This window comes from Gastrolobium bilobum, unplaced genomic scaffold, assembly GCF_033153095.1.
Source record: "Gastrolobium bilobum isolate Gb01-03AN ecotype WA unplaced genomic scaffold, APGP_CSIRO_Gbil_v1 utg31796, whole genome shotgun sequence".
Lineage (NCBI taxonomy): Eukaryota > Viridiplantae > Streptophyta > Magnoliopsida > Fabales > Fabaceae > Gastrolobium > Gastrolobium bilobum.
Window position 1 is genome coordinate 137917 of NW_026898399.1, and position 18686 is coordinate 156602.

Genomic DNA, 18686 nt, shown 5'->3' on the forward strand with positions numbered 1-18686 from the left:
AAGAGAAAATAATGACATGAGCACTTTTTTGACCATTAAAAAAGGGATAGGTTATTATTTTTTTATTTTTTAAGATATTTTGGATAAGTTATTTTATCTGTTATTTTTTATATATTTTTTACTATCATTTTTCAATATTATTATATTAAAATCTCAATAAAAGAGAAAAATAATGGAAGCAATTGACATTCTAATTTAATGATATTAAAGAATAATAAATAAAGATAGGCAAATAAAAAAATTAGAACAAACTATTCCATTAAAAAATGTGCACATGGTTAGTTTAACTAAACCAAAGGTTGGTTTCACTCAACCTATACTAGTAAACTGATGTGAAAAATTGATTTTCTTGTCGTGATTTGACTTTTGAGTTTACAAGCCTAACAAGTTCGACTTGAATACTTAATAAACAAATATTTTAAGAAAATATACAGTGAATATTGCAAAGTAAAAAAATTAAGTGTTATTTGAAAATTATTATTATATTTCTACTAAAAATGATAAATATAAAAGTGATAATACGATGCTAACTTAAATATGTAATAAAAAGTATTTTAGGAAACTGTCAAAAAGAATAAATTAGAAAGGATTGACAAATGACTAAAGAAATCAACTATCGTCGCTTTTAAAAATATTAAAGTATTGCTTTAAATTTTATTTTCAAAATATTTATTTTTAATAAAATAGAAAGTTCTGAATATTAGAGGCCGAACCTTAAAATAAGGTTGCTTGCAAAAATGCAAAAGTAATACAGGTATATGTAACCCAACCATTACTCTCACTCAATGTTATAAAAACTTGCATAGATCCGACCGGGTCGACCCAGACTTAGATGGATAGTTCATGTACTCGGTTTGATTTTTATATTGGATTGGCTATGTTACAAAATCAGTGTGATCCGGTGCGACCTGGACGGTTTTTGTAAAACCGATGACCCGGTCAGTTCAATCAGAGACCCGGCCCGGTCTATAAAAAAAAACTAATTTATTTTCATAAATTAATGTCTTCTTTTTTTTTACTCTCAAACACAAATGATTTGTTTTCTTTTGAAATATTTGAGTGATTTGTAACTTATTAACTTACATAGATTATGTACCTACAACACTAATATTATCTTGATTATGCAATGTACAGAGAATTTTTATTTGATTTATAGTTGGAGATGTCGTTACTGAACCTGAAACACTAGTATCACAAATATTATATGTTTGATTGATCTTTTGTTGACAATGATGTGTAATTTATTATTTTCGTATTAAAATATTTGAAATTGGTATATTTTTTCAAGTATTTAAGTATATTTATAGTTTTTTAAATATAAATTGTATATTTACATATACTTACCGGGTCATGCGGTTGAACCAGTGACCTACTAGTTGAACCAGTGACCCAGTGATCCAGTACCTCGATCAGGTCAATAACCGGACCGGGTTTAATAACATTGTTCTCACTAGTCAGAAGTTGTATATACTAAATCATGATTTTTGGTCTAGTGACGAAGGGTTTGAGTAGATTGTATTAAATTATGTGTTAATCTTTACTTGTATATATAAAAAAAGTTGTATATAACTATATACTTAAAAAAATTTGTTAAAAGTTTTAACATTTATTCTATGGGTTTATCATCTATCCTTTAACATGACCACAAAAATTTTCCTACACACACACAACATTTTGTGGGGCCCGCAGCAAAAAAAAAAAAAAAAAACTTCGGCACGCAAAACGAATCTCTATAACATAACACAATCATTTTTCCTACAACATAACTCTTATAAAACCCTTATTCTATATAATAAGCATATATCTTTATATATTAAATTAAAATGGCTATTGAAAGTAATTTAATTTCTCACTTTTTATCAAATAAAAATATATATTATTGTTGGTTTTTAAATTTTAAAAAATTAATAAATTTAAATTAATTATACATATTTATTCATAATTTTTTTTTTTGTGTTTTCTCAAAGTATCCTCGAGCCGAGATCATCAAAGTGAATTTTGGCTCTGCCAATAAAGTCTTTTCTATACACAAGATAATTATATAAATTAATTATATAGATTAATTATATCCTTATGATATACAAAATAATTATTAATAAAGACCGACGAATTACTAATAATAATAAATGAGCCGTGAATGGCGCAGATTACTACCCAAGAGTGAGCGTTAAAGATTCAAGATTTAAATCAAATATAAACAACTTTCTATTTTGAAGAAGGATTTGAATCTAATTAATAAATAATAACCCGATATCATTGAGATATGTACAAAATATATAACTAAGAACTATAAAACTAATGAAACGGTGTTTTCTTTTATTTTATTTTTTATGAGTAGAAAAGACACAAACACAAACATAGTTATAAATTTACGTATAGCTTAGACTTATCAGTCTTTCGCGCCACACAGGTTTCTCTTCCTTCCCTTTCTTCTTCTCTCTGTTTCTTTCCCTTTTTTCTCTCTTTCTATCTGTTTCGTTAACTTCAATTTCCGCACTCTTTCAGTTCTGGTAAATTTGAACCCTTTCTTCACCTTTTCAATTGCCATTTGCTTCAAAAAAAAAAAAAATTCGTTTTACCGTATTATTATTATCATTATAAATTTTTTTTATCCTTCAGCAATTCAATCATTTATATTGGTCTTATCTACCCATCTTCTGTATATTTGTGCTTTTTTTTTTGGAGAATTTCTGACAATGTAATACTCATTCTGTGTACCTTTTTCTTTTTCTTTTATTATTTTGAAAAAAAAAAAAATTCAATTGGGGTAGGCTTATAATTTACATGAAATTTATTTATTTATTTTGATGGGGGATTCAGTATAACTGAAAAGAACTTTATGTCTATCAAGACTAAATTGAAAGGGGAAAAAAAATTGGAGGCAAGGAAGAGATGAAGATTTGTAATTTTGTATTAATTAAAAAAAAAAACTACTTCCAGTTAAACCCCGACTAGCGAGGGTGGAGTGAGTGTAATCCTTATACGTAGTCTTACCTTTGTATAATTGCAAAAAAATTATTTCTCGAATTCGAACCAGTGACATTTCAATTACAAAGGAACAGCTTTACCACGGTTTTGGTTTTGTAATTTTGTATTAATTGAATGTAAATAATTCACTTTAATTTGTTTGGCTATATCTATTTAATCTCATTGTTTCTTCAAAGTTTGAATTTATCGAACTTGATCAACCATTATCTAGTAATGCTAATGTGGGTGAGTTTGGTGAAGTAATTGATGAACTTTTAATGTAACTTTCGTGTTAGTCTATACTTTGACAATTATCCTTCTGTTAGAAATCGCAGGGAAAAGTAAAGGACTAAGTCACATGTTTAAATGAAGCTGTCCTCGTTCTTTACTGCATGCTCATTCTCTTGTTATTTGATTTTGAAGCAGTTATTCATTTAGGAAGCTGCTGAACTCACAAGTTTCTTGAGCTTGATGGGGACAGAAGAATCCAATACGTTTAAAAGAGTGTACAAATTTATGGTGCCTCAAGATGTTAGTCACTATTTTATGGCGATCTTAACTTATTTTCTCTGACTGCAATCTGCTTATAGCTGATATTCTCTAGTTTATTTCAATTTTGTCTTTTTCTTTTCTAACAGGAAACTATAAACAAACCTTTGGCACCACATTGGACTACTTCTATGCAGGTATAAAAGGTTTTTGGTTAGAACCAGTTTGTGTTGGTACCTTGGTCATGTATACTTGTGTTTCTCATAAATACAGAAAAAAACTAACTCTGTATTTCTTTTTTAAATAGGGATACTACAATCCCGGGTCTACTTCAACCCCCTTTTTAAATCCACATGCAGCTGGTTCTTACTTGTGTCACTACATGTGGCCAAATCAGGTAGTGATATACATATCATTGTATCTTATAGCAGGTTGCTTTTTTTGACTATGATATAGGGACAAATCACGTGCTTCATTTCACATTTCTTTGTTGTTTGGTCTAGGCAAACGGCACACTACTTCAATGTGATGATGCTCTGCATGACCCCAGGGGGCTATCCAATAAACCTACCATAGCTGGGGTAATCCTAAATCTTTCCATAAATTTAATCATAGTTCTTTCTTTAACCATAATTTCTATGCAATGCAAGTTTCCAGTTGGTTTAGATTTAATAGAATGTTAATATTCTTTTTGGGATGAGGTTAGTAATTACTAATGGATTCAATCTACGTTTCTTCCTCATAGTGCAACTTCCATGATGAATAAGTATATGAGTTTGTATATTCATTAATACATATGATACAAGTGTTTTTTGCATTTTGTTCAGGATGCTGCATTGGCTTTTTCAGAAATAGTACATAGAACTTTTGGTGAGAAAAACCAGGTATCGATAGAAAGACGTGCTAGAAACTTGCAACCTAAAAGTTTAATAACTAAGGAATCAAAAGAAAATGGAAACAGATTTTCAATACCAGAAAATGACGAGGATGAAGTTTCATGGAGGTACATTTTGTTCTTCTGGTGAACATCTTGATCACATTTTTCTAAACCTAATAAAAGATTATTTGTGCACAGTGCTGCAAGTGGAAGTAAGGGATCACCAGATGATGGCCATGGGTATAACAATGTAAGTTGGTCTAGTAAATTTTTATTTTAAGGCATTAAGATATACTAGTTATTCTTCTCTATAGTTCAGGATGTTAGAAATTATGCTTAGAATCTTAGTCTAGAAAGTCTAATGATATCCTTTCTGTTGCAGGATTTTCCTTCAAATAAGCAGCAGCGTAATATGATGCTTGGAAATGGTATATTTTAAAGTCATTGATTTATCTTTTGATTATCTGAATGATGAAAATTCATCTTTTATGATCTGAGATCTGAGAAAGGTGCACAGCTGGGAGACTAGTAACACAGTTCATGTAACTAACAATCTTCCATCTGATCACTTTGCAGCAAATTCAACTGAACCAAATGAGAATGTGGGGGCAGGCCTCAACATATTTGGCACAAATGCTAAACTTGCAGAGCTGGTACTATAAACTTTATGGGTTTTCCTACCATGTTTGATTAGTTTTTATTGGTAGATTCGTTGAAATGCACGAACAATCAATTTACTAATACAACATGTAAAACTAAATCCCTTTTGATTTAGTATGCTGAACATATATATGTATATATAAAAGGTTTAATGATGTAGTTGTGCTTTTGGACTTTTGTATTTTAAATCTAAAGCATTTAATGCTAGTAATCAACTGCACATTCAATGTTGAAATATATTAAGAAATTAACCAAATGGAAGACAAGATCATATTGACTAGCTCCTCCTTTTTATATTATAGACATATCATATAAATTCCTTAAGGTAAAATCTCTTCTACATGGGAATGCAATGTTGATTGTCAATCAACACACGAACGATTGTATATCTCTGCACAAGAGTATGGTTCATTTTGAAGCGTGAAGAATGCATATGCTCAGTTTATCTTGTGCTGAAACTCAACTTTATTTAGAGGAATGGGGTGGCAAGGATCAAAATCCTGACCAGTTGGTCACATATCATGTCGAGGACCAATCCTCCTGAAAACATTAGTTGTTAGGTGAAGTGAATGATTCTACATCTCTAACATTGATATTCGACACTGGTTTGGAATTGCACTCATGAGGTGCTCCTTAGACTCATTATATGGGTTGAGATTTAACTGATTGATTTTCCATCTTTAATTTTGTTAAATATACTTAATTCAATCGACAACTATAATTGCGCCATCTATATAGTCCTATCATTAAATCTACGTGATTCATTTCATGCCAACACTCTTATATTTTCTTCTTGCATTGTAATTGATCTTGGAAGAAGTTACATCTTCAACTTATCTAAAATTTCTCTGATGTTTTGTTTTGCATCTGCTTTTTTCCTTTCCACAATTCTTGCCAATTATGAGCCTTTCATATGAAAGGCTACCACCATTTTATAATTAGCGTTCTAGCTAGAGTTGTATACTGCATTGAAAATGAGGTTATCTGTTTGAATACTTTTCAGAAAGTAAATCCCTTGTGAAGGTTGCTCAGTTTTTATGTTACCCATGTGGCCGTGTCTACTAGTATTTCCTACTGAGCTGCATTTCTTTTGACAGGAAGAGGAAGAAATACGGAGAGAAAGAAAAAGACAGTCGAATAGGGAATCGGCTAAGAGATCAAGGATGCGGAAACAGGTATATCAATAGTATACATACTAGTAAAATGTCTGTGCAATGAAGCAGGTTTTTGTGGATCTGTCATAAGTTATAACTACATATCTTCAGAATAACAGTTAAATATGAAAATGTTCTGTGAATTTGACTATGATTGAATATAATTAAAAAGGTTGAACGAAGTTGCTGATTCATTTCCTATATTACTAACTAAAAGAATTGTTGGAATGTTTTTCATCTTATCTTTTAGGCCCAAAAAGCTTTTTTTTTCCCTTTTAAAGTCCTTATTTTAGTTTTATATTTACTTAATAAATTAGTAAATTTTATAATGATTTAATTATAATTAAATAATTGAAATAACATAAAATATTTGTTTTGATTAATTTTGTCCTATTCTTTTTCCTACTTCACATTTTACCACTGTCTAGTTTCCTTTTTTCTTCAATTTTCATTTTTTTTTGGAGATATTCCAATCGTTTCATCGCTTCACGATTAGTCCGATTCGGGGCGGTTCCCGGAATTAAGACTTTAAACCCCTCCCAAAGACGGTACTGGGGAGATTCTTTTCTTCCATTTTCTTGGGACCTTATAGGAAAGGAATCATAAACATGCATTCAAACGGCAGTTACAAAATTAGAAAAAGAACCACATGCATAGACTTTTTTTGTAATTTTACAACCACCCATTTATAAAAGCACAGGACGGAACTGTTCCAACCTTGGCAGCACTTTAGATAGTAAAGATAGATAGATTAAAAACTATCGAGAACTAAATTCCAAAATATCAAAGAAACCATGGTTTTTCTCTTGCTTGAGTATGCTACGTGGCTCTACAAATGGCCAGCACTATTTCTAAGCTGGTACTATTTTATCATGTAGTGTAGATATGTGACACATTGCTTGAAGTGCATATAGTTTTTTTTTTTTTTTTTTTTAAATTATAGAAGTTAATCCTATCCTGATTGTTCAGCTTGTCGTCTATACTTCTACTATTTTTTCGTGTTCTAGAGCTTAGAGTTGATTGAAAGAACACATTAAATCTTAGTTGCCTTCTTTGATGAATGATGATCAGTTTCATAGAATATGCTTATACATCTAACCGTAGCAATCAAAATTTCTTAATATACAAGAATGGATGTGGGGTCTAATTTTTCAGGGAAAGAAAGCAAATAAATTCATCATGAAATACTTGTAGTACATTCTCAAAACCACGTTTAGTTCTTTCTTTCTTTTTTTTGTTTTTTGAACATGATCATTGGAACTTCGCTTGCCAAACGGCCAAATCATATCTTTTATGACCACTATGGGAGTAGCAAATTTTACTAGTGCTTCTCTTTGACATTTGTTACATCTCTTGTGAATTTGTGATAGTTTCTTTCTGGAAACTGATAATATATGGTGAAAAGCCTCTATCATTTTCTTAATTTTGGTCTTTCATACGATGTTTTCATTATTTGTATCTTACGTTGGCAGCAAGAATGTGAAGAGCTACATAACAACATGGACATGCTTAAGGATGAAAACTCTGTGCTCACTGAAAGGCTCAAAAGGCTTTCTGACGAATGTCTGGAGCTCAGAGATGAAAACGATTCCATACAGGTAGGTCCATCGTTTAAACCCCTTTTTGTCCAATTATTTACAATTCATTCGACTGGAGTAGTTAGATCTATAAAAGAGAGTGGTTTCTGCATTGTTGGTAGATCAGGGGAGCCCAAAAGCCAAGGAATTATCTATCAATGGACTAAGAAAGAAATCACAATAGCATGTCTAGCACCACATTTTAAACTCAACTTTAAGGCAATAAGTTTATAATTTTTCTCAATCTTCACTTATAAAGGGCAAGCCTGGAACAGTAGTAAAACTACTTCTATGTGACTGAAATGTTACGGGTCTGAATCCACAAAACAGTCTCTTTACAATATATAAGGGTAAGTTTGCGTACATTTGCTCCTCGTGACCAGAAGGTAATGGGTTCGAGTTTGGGAAATAATCTCTTTGCAAAAATGCAGGGTAAAGTTGCGTACAATCAACCCTTAGCCCTACCCTCACAAGTCGGGAAGCTTTGTGCACCGAGATTTGTCCTTTTATTTGGTCTTCACTTAACTCATTCATTCTGAACGTGGGAAATCATTTCTCAAAATTGATTTCCAACATTCTTTCCATCAAGTGTGAGTCTTAAAATTAGTTAACTTTGGTATGCACCCCTCCACATTCATTCATTTTGAATGTGGGACATCATCTCTCATAATTGATTTCCAACATTCTTTCCATCAAGTGTGAGTCTTAAAATTAGGTTAACATTAGTACGCACCCCCCCCCCCCCCCACACACACACACACATTAAACGGAAGCTTTTTTGAGCATTCACTATATGGGTTTTGCACAAAAACTGAGCACTAAACAGTGTCCTGATAGGGATTTATCTCTTCCTATCAGCTAAAGAGAAAGACAATTTGTATATTAATGAAAATAGAACGATTACAGAAATTGTTTCAGTAAAGATAAGACAGAGCACAAGCTCCCTGCTATGGAGAAATCCCCAATAGCCCTTTCTACTCACGTAGAGACTAAAAACAGAGATAATGCGTACCCTCCTCACACGCCTTCGCTTCCCTATATGCGTCTAAAAAGAAATAACAAACTACACTTCACACTCTCTCACCATAACTGTCATTACAATGCAAATAAAATCAAGACCATTACACATCACCTACTCCCTTCCCCTTATTCTTATTCTTCCTTTGATAGACCAGCAATTGGTTAGTCCTTCCTCCTTGCATGGGCTGTTCTCCACCTCTCATTTCTGGGGCTGCTGCTGATGGGCTGATAGTTGCTGCATTCGTAGGTGGGCTGAATGATGACACTTCATTCCTAACAATACCATCCTCTAAAGAAGCTGCCTTGTCCTCAAGGCAAAAGTTGGGGAACTGACCTGCGACAATGCTAGCTTTCATCCAAGTGGCCTCTACCGGTTTGTTCTTCCAAAGGATCAACCATTCTTCAAAAGAACTGCTGCCCTCCTTGACACTTCGTGTGGCCAATCTGGATTCCGGTTCAGGAATATTAGCCTCCTCAACAGCTAACTCAGCAGGGAGTACACCTTCTGCTGAAACAGAACCAATAGCTTTCCTCAATTGGGATATATGGAAGGTGGGATGAATACGCGAACTTTCAGGTAATAAAAGCTTATAAGCTACTGCTCCAATTCTTTTTATTACTTGGAAAGGTCCATAAAAACGTGCAGCCAGCTTGGGATTAATGCGCCTGGAGATGGACATTTGCCTATGTGGCCTTAACTTCACATAAACCCAATCTCCAACATTAAAAATGAGATCTCGACGGTGAACATCAGCCTATGTCTTCATTGACGACTGAGCACGAATCAGGTGATATTTTAGTTGGCGCAAGGCCTCATCCCTGTCCTACAAGACCCTAGATACCGCGTCGACTTGAGTCTCGCCTACCAAATAATGTGTAATATTTGGAGGAGGGCGGCCATAGACAGCAGCAAAAGAAGTGGTGTTGATGGAGCTATGGTAAGAAGAATTATACCAGTACTCAGCCCAAGAGATCCATAATGACCAAAGTTTGGGCTGCTCTGATGCAAAACAACGCAAATAGGTCTCAAGGCAACGATTAACCACCTTTGTTTGTCCACTTGTTTGAGGATGATAAGAGGTACTCATCTTCAACACAGGACCCTGTAAGCGGAATAATTCCTTCCAAAAGTTGCTAAGGAAAAGGGGGGTCATGGTCACTTATGATTGATCTAGGGAGACCGTGTAGGCGAATCACTTCTTTTACAAATAATTCAGCAATGTGCTTAACAGTGAAAGGATGCTTAACAAGAATAAAATGAGCATATTTTGACAAACGATCAACTACCACAAAAATCACCTCATAGCCGTAGGACTTGGGCAGACCGGAAATGAAATCCATGGAAACGTCTTCCCAAATTAAGTGAGGCACCGGCAGTGGCTGGAGAAGTCCAGCAGGTGACAGAGTTTGGTGCTTATGTCGTTGACAAACATCACAAGATTTCACAAAAGTCATGACTTGCTTGTGCATGCCCTTCCAGTAAACACCACTAGCAATTCTTTTAAATGTTCTAGTGAAACCTGAATGCCCTCCGGAAGGAGATGAGTGGAATTCCTTTAGCAATACAGGAATGAGGGAAGAAGTAGAGGATAAAACCATGCGCCTTTTGTAAAATAGCAACTCACCCTGCAATAAGTAACCCACAGGAGCACTCTGTCCCGAATGGATGCCAGGGATCAGTATTGTACTCAGCCTTAACAATGCTGAGGTCCAACCAGTAGGGGCTGGATATTAAACTGGATAGCTCAAGATCAAGTGTTTCCATCATCCTAGAGAGGGCGTCAGCTGCCTTATTTTCAGGTCCAGGTTTGTATACAACCTCAAACTGGTATCCCATTAGTTTAGATAGCCAGCAATGTTGATCGAAGGTAGTAATACGCTGAGACAACAAGTGCTTCAAACTCTTATGATCCGTATACACAGTGAAGGATCTGCCCAATAGGTATGGACGCCAATGTTGGATGGCAAGGGCTAGGGCCATGATTTCCTTTTCGTACACTGACTTGGCTAGATTCCTTGGGGCGAGAGCTTTGCTAAAGTAAGCAATGGGTTGCCTATCCTGCATCAGCACAGCTCCTAAACCAGTCCCAGAAGCATCACACTCAATAATGAATTCCTTAGAGAAGTCAGGAAGAGTTAAGACTGGAGCAGATGTAAGGTGCTGCTTCAATCGAGCGAAGGCTGCACTAGCAGAGTCGTTCCAATGAAAACCATCCTTCTTGGTGAGTTCTGTCAATGGATGTGCAATCTTGCCGTAATCTTTGATGAAACGCCGGTAATAGCCCATCAATCCTAAGAAACCGCGGACTCCCTTGACATTTCGTGGTTGTGGCCAATTAATCACAGCTTTCATTCTTTGAAGGATCCATGGCTACACCTTGGAAGGAAATAACGTGACCCAAGTACTCCACCGATTCAGTACCAAAGCTGCATTTCTTCTTGTGAGCAACGAGGAAATGTTCCTGCAACAAAGATAATACCTCTGCCAAATGCCATAAGTGAGCTTCCCAGGTGTGACTATATACAAGGATATCGTCAAAAAATACCAAAACATGTTGACGAAGTTTGTCCCGAAAAGCTGAGTTCATGGTAGATTGAAAAGTGGATGGTGCATTAGTTAAGCCAAAAGGCATAACAAGGTACTCGTAATGCCCATCATGGGTACGAAATGCGGTTTTGTGGGTATCCTCCGTTCGTACCCGTATTTGATGAAAACCAGACTTCAAATCAATTTTCGAAAAATATCTTGCACCATAGAGTTCATCCAATAACTTATTAATGGTTGGAATGGGGTACTTATCTGGAGCGGTGACCTTGTTCAAGGCCCTATAGTCCACACACATCCACCAGGAACCATTTTTTTCTTAACCAATATGACGGGACTGGAAAAAGGGCTAACGCTGTGTTTGATCTCCCCTGCGTGTAATAACTCCCTCACTTGTCGTTCAATCTCATCCTTGTGGTGATGGGCATAATGGTAAGGTCGAACACTCACTGGTCCAGTGCCTGGAATCAAGTTGATGGCATGGTCGTGTCCTCGAAAAGGGGGTAGCCCATGCTCCTTATCGAACACTGTTGGAAACTGAGTAAGCACCTGTGTAAGGGCTGCCTGCTGCGCCGTGGTTAGATGTGCATGTAATGGGTTGGCAGCCGCAAGCTCCTTGCCCCTGGAATCGGACTCAGCATCATGCAACAACCCTTGAAGAGACACGGGGTGATCTCTAGCACTCATCTGATAGCTGCGAAACAAGATGGTCCTTCCATGATGAGAAAATTGCATCGTCTTCTTTTTCCAATCTTGACAGACTTCCCCTAATGTTTCCAACCACTCCATGCCCAAAATTAGGTTAACACCGCCCAAATCCAACAGGTAGGCCCCTATAGTCAAACGGTGCCTTCCTAATTGAAGATGGAGCTCAAGGCAATGTCCCTTGGAAGATCTCCGTCTACCATCTCCGAGAGAGACACATAACTCCTTGGTATCCGTGACGGTCAGATTAAGTGAGTCAACCAACTCCGGAGTGATGAAGTTGTGACTCGCTCCGCTATCGACCAGAACCAAGACCGAAAAACCCTCCAAATCCCCTTCGATCTTTATCGTCTTTGCTTGGAGCACCGTGTCGGAACAGGAATCGCGACTGAGACCTCCATCGCAGCTGACATGGTTACAAACCATTTCCCATTCGGCAGTACCATCCCCCTCGTCAGTAATATTAGGGTCACTAGAGTCCTCCACGACGTCGTCTTCTGCTAAAAGTAGGACACGTAGATTTTTTTCTGGGCAAACGTGGGTTGGGCTGAAACTTTGGCCACATTTGAAACAAAGGCCTTTGGCCCGTCGGTCCATCATCTCGGGGTAAGGTAAATGCCTAACCCCTTTGTAATTGGGCCCAGGCTTCCTATCAACAAACTTGGTGGACCTTTCATCAGGTTTAAATGGCTGAGCCTGAAGCCCTACCGATGGCTTAGTTCCTGCCACAGACACCACACCGCGACGGAAATGGTGCTGGTCACGCATGGGCGACTTTCACTTCCCACCCAACAACTTTCTCTCCACCGTTCGAGCCACGAAGATCATCTTATAACGGTTTAAAGGTTCCAGGGAAAGGACCTCCAATTTAATGTCGTCTTGGAGACCACCGACAAAGAGACCCATGTATAGGTCGTCGGGCATGGGGGAAATCTGAGCGGATAACATCTCGAAGGCTTCGACATACTCGTCCACCGTTCCGCGTTGCATCAGCTCCTTTAACTGAGCGAACGGATTGCCGAAATGGCCCTCTCCATAACGATCAAACAGGGCATGTTTAAACCGTTCCCAGTCCAGCTGCGCGTCAGATTCTTTAAGGACCTTAAACCAGTGCCACGTAGGGCCTTCCATGCAAATTTGGGCATACGGAATACGCATGGTAGGGGGTGTCCCCTGAACGGCAAAATAAGCCTCGGCCCTGGCAACCCAACCAACCAAATCGGTGCCGGAGAAAACTGGGAGCTCGATGCGCTTCGCCTTAATGCGATAGTCATCCCCCTGGTTGTCAGGAAGAGTAACTTTGGTGAGGACGACATTATCGCCGCTGGTCGCATCTACTTTGTGCTTCGAAGTTTCACTGCACTCGGCCACGGTGATAACAGGAGTTGCAGTAGATGATTGACGGTGGTGAAACCCGTCTTTCACCTCCGCATGTAGCGCGTGTAGTCTCTTGGCGATATCGCCAACGCTATTAACCAAGGCACCCAGCTTAACGGAATGATCCGAAAGCTTATTGGAATGGCCCTTAGACGTTACATCTTGCGAACGGAGAATTGCCTTCTGGGAACGGAGCGAATTTTCCAATGCTGTCATGCGTGTTTCCAGTGTATCCACACGTTGAGAAGTCATTCTGGTGAGCATAAACAATGAAAGCACAAATTTGATAGGGATTTATCTCTTCCTATCAGCTAAAGAGAAAGACAATTTGTATATTAATGAAAATAGAACGATTACAGAAATTGTTTCAGTAAAGATAAGACAGAGCACAAGCTCCCTGCTATGGAGAAATCCCCAATAGCCCTTTCTACTCACGTAGAGACTAAAAACAGAGATAATGCGTACCCTCCTCACACGCCTTCACTTCCCTATATGCGTCTAAAAAGAAATAACAAACTACACTTCACACTCTCTCACCATAACTGTCATTACAATGCAAATAAAATCAAGACCATTACACGTCACCTACTCCCTTCCCCTTATTCTTATTCTTCCTTTGATAGACCAGCAATTGGTTAGTCCTTCCTCCTTGCATGGGCTGTTCTCCACCTCTCATTTCTGGGGCTGCTGCTGATGGGCTGATAGTTGCTGCATTCGTTGGTGGGCTAAATGATGACACTTCATTCCTAACAGTCTCCCAAAGCTCGCCCTAGCCAAAATCAACTCTAATATCACTTATGAGCCCAAAAGCTAGGAGATGTCCATCAACGGCTTAAGAGAGTAACCATTATAGCGTGCTTGACATCATATATTTATCCAAAATGTAAAAGGCAATGAGTTTGTGAGTCTTTTCACTCACATGGTCCTCATTTAACACATTCCTTACCGATGTAGAATTTTATCACTCACATTTAAATTTTCAACTTCTATTACATTCTTTATTCAAAGTTTACAAAATGGGTGAGGCTATTTAATACATTCAAATGTAATTTTCAAAATTACCCTTTATTTATTTATTTTTTTATTCCAACTTTAACGATTTATATTCTATTTTGCCTATTTGTTTAATTGAGGATAGTTTAAACAATTTCAATTACAGTAATTTATTGAGAGTATGATTAGACAATTGATAGCTGCAATAGCACCATCCTCAAAAAAATTGCTACTTAAAAACCAAAATGCGCTTGTATTACGAGTCATGCTCTTTCACATGCCGTGCAACATCATTTGCAATTATGAGTTTGTGACACTCTTGATGATAACTTACATTTAGTTTCTTAGATAACAATTGTTTACTCACCAGCTTTTGGTGAGAGGTACTTATGAGTGATGATGAAGTGTATTGTGTAATGTTTTTTTTGTGCTTTTGTTTCCAACATTACTACTAATTTGAGTTTGTGATTTGGTGGGGGAACAGGAAGAGCTGGTTAAGATGTATGGACCAGCATCAATAGCAGATCTATTGCCCATGAAGCCTGCCTGACCCTGTTGCTGGTGGACTCCAAAGAACACATAAGAAGCATCTTACAACTAATTAGAATCAATCATTTTTTTTATTCCCTTTTTTCTCATGTTGCATGAATTTCTACAATCGTTTTTTTAACTATGTACTAAGGGTAGTATATAGTTAAAATATTAAAATTGATTTTTTCTCTCTCAAATTTTAATATTATAATTATGTATTACCCTTAGTACATAGTTAAAAAACGATTGCAAGAATTCTTGCGACATGAGAAACCTTTTTGCCATTTTTTTTTTATATTAGGCCCAATTTTGAGTTTTTACCATGCTTTAAGTCAGTTTTGTGCCACCTTAGTATTCTACCTTTCTTATTTGTTACTTTTTTTTTTTTTACTTGATTCACTAATGTAAAACATTTATGAGATTGTAATTTTTTTTTTTTAAATACTCGTATAGAATAATATCATTGTCCTATAAGGTCAATATATCAGATTTATAATTAAGGAGCTATTGGTCACATGCCATGAGATTTATTTTATTTACAAAATTAATCTTTTTTCTAGTAATCTGTAGTTGTACTCATTAATTAAGTCTTTATAGAATTTGAAAATTTTACAAAAATAATAAGAGGCATATTACTCTTCTAGTTTACTACTAATAATATAATTTTCATAGTAACAGTTGTTTTTGGACAAATTTGAAACAATTAACTAAGGAATGAACTGGGTATAAATACCCAATAGGAAATATAGCCATTAAAACTTACGAAAATATTAACCTCATATAATAGGAGACAACAAATCTCTCCTATACACTCAAAAAAGTGTGGGTCATACTTTAATTTTTTTTTCTCTTTTTCTGTATAATGGGATCCGCATAAAATTGTGAGTGCAACATAAGATATCATATCTCATATTGCATAAGAAAATATAATCCCTAATACTTAATTTATTATTCGATCCATGTTCATCGTGAAAAATACCATGGCTCAATGATGAATAAAGTTTTCATCCGATACATTTAAATTTCCATGTGTACACGTATAAATAGATTACATAAAACAAATTGAGTTCAATTAAAAATTTTAATCAAACATGTTCACGAGAACCAAAATAATAACAATAATAAAAAATATATTTAAAAATCTACCAAAATATATATATATATATATATATATATATATATATATATATATATATATTTAAAAAGATCAAAAAGCCTTAACTCCATAACTAACAATTCACAATTAAAAGGAAAACTACAAAAAATGAAACAAAATCAGTATCTTGATAGTTACTAAAGAGTGTATAGCTAGCCTTGACATGTAAAAACTGGAACCATATTTTTTTTTTTTCTAAAAAAAAGTGAAACTCAAATAAATTTTATAGTGCCGATAAGTGGATTGAAAACTGATATTTTTATGATGCCACTGAATAAAAGCTCTGATTTTAGAGTATAGAATTTTTATTAAATAACATAATTTAACATGGCAGGATCATTTTCGTGGACTAAACCATTTTTTAAGACAAGAATAAATATAAAAAAATGCAGAACATTGAAAAACAAATAGATGATGGTACTAAGCAATACAAAACACTTATTCACTCATCGTTCATATATATCATCAAATAAGACATGTGCATAATTTGTTTATTATTAAATCACAAAATCAGATACAAAACAGGAGATTTTTTCAGTCAAAAAGGAATAAAATGTAAAGCAATATTGACTCAAAAATTCATAAGAAAGCAAGCTTAAAAGTTATAGATGAATATATATATATATATATATATATATATATATATATATATATATATGAGGAAAGTTATACTTACAACCTATTTTCTTTTACAACCTTTTTATAATCATATTTTAATCCTTAATTTTCGTCAGTCAACGGTTATTATTTTTGCAAATCAAACTCATTAATTAATTATTAATTCACAATAAATGATAACCTTTGATTGGCGGAAATCAACGGTTACGATATAATTATAAGAGATTGTAAATGAAACCAGGTTGTAAGTATAACCTTTCCCTATATATATATATATATATATATATATATATATATATATATATATATATATATATATATATATATCCGAGTAGGGATGAAAGTAGGTCGGGCCGGCCTACAGGGGCCTACGGTCTAGCCTATATTAGGCTGAGCTTGACCTATCACATATAGTCAAATAGAGCAGGCCCGAGTTTTTAAAGAAGCCTATTTGGAAAGTAGATGATAGGCTTTTCTTTTACATGCCAGGCCTATAAGCCTACAGCCCGGCCTATATCATATTATTTATTTTAAATAAAATAAAATAAAATTATTCAGAGTAGTACCAAATTGTGATAGTTCAGTTGGTGGATATGAGCTAAGCAGGTGGTGGAATGACCTAGGTTCGTCCCCTTACCAGTACTATCTTTAAGAGTGGCATAAAATCTGTACCAATTTCTACAGTACCATCAGAATCAACATTTAGTGCTGGAGGAAGAGTTATCGATGCCTATCGTTTTAGCTTGGCTGAAGATACCATCCAAGCTTTAATATACGGCGGAGATTGGCTACGTAATAGGTATGACTTGAAGAAAAAACAAAAAGTATAAATTTAATCAATTGGCATTATTTTATAATTTAATTATATTCGATTAAATTTTAATAGAAATTTGACTTTATTTTTTATGTAGGAGGAACCAACATCTCAGCATATGAGATTGCCTATATGGATTTATTAAAAGATTTTTTGTTTCTATTCTTTATTCTTGTTTTTTGTTTTCTACATTTACAAATTGTTTGCCAACTTATGTAATCTTGGAATTGTATTTGTAGGGGCGAGAAGATGAAGAGAAGTTTTGGGCTATTACAAGCATCATGATATGTTTGTTGGATTTATGTAGTTATTTTAATTTACATAATATAGATTTGTTTACTGGATATTTGGATCTGATGAAATATATGTTATTTAGTTTGAGCATTTTGTTTTTGAAAGTAACTTAAATGCATATTGTGATGAATTTTATTGTTACCCATGGTTTTGTTTGAACGTTGAAATTGTGATTTGTGTTTTACCAACAGAATTTGAGTATTTTGTGAAGTTGATTCATGTTTCTGCTTATAAGTTAAAAATTAACAAGCTACAGGCCAAGCCAGACCATTTGTTTTTGGCTAAATTACATATTACCACCCTGAACTTATATCTTTTTTTAAAAGACCACCCTCTACTTTCAATTGAAGCATTTTACCTACCGACACTTTTACCATTGTAACAATTAAGCACTTCTGTTAAATCCATATCCATCTCCGTTAAATGATCACGTGACATAACAAATTCTAAAACTACAATTAGACTCTTACTAGGTTCGGATCAGGCCAAATTAAATTTTTTTGGCATAGGCTTAGGCTTTTCACCCCTATATCCGAGAACAACTATTCCCTTAAATAATTAAGCATGAAGAGAGACAAAGTGAAGAAGCATAACTTCTCTCTCTCTCTCTATATATATATATATATATATATATATATATATATATATATAGGGCTTATCATTTCTCAAGCTGTCGGAGATAAAGTTATCTCCAGCTATTAAATCAAAACCATACAAAGATGGATCAATGGTGATAAAGGAAGAGAAAGAAAAATGGAATCATAATCATTCAAAGGTGAATCAATACATATAAGGAAATAAATAATCAAAACGACGTAGTTTTGGGGTGGCCAGAGATAAATTTATCTCAAACAGCTTGAGAAATATTTTTCTCACATATATATATGGGGGCAGGTTATATTTACAAAC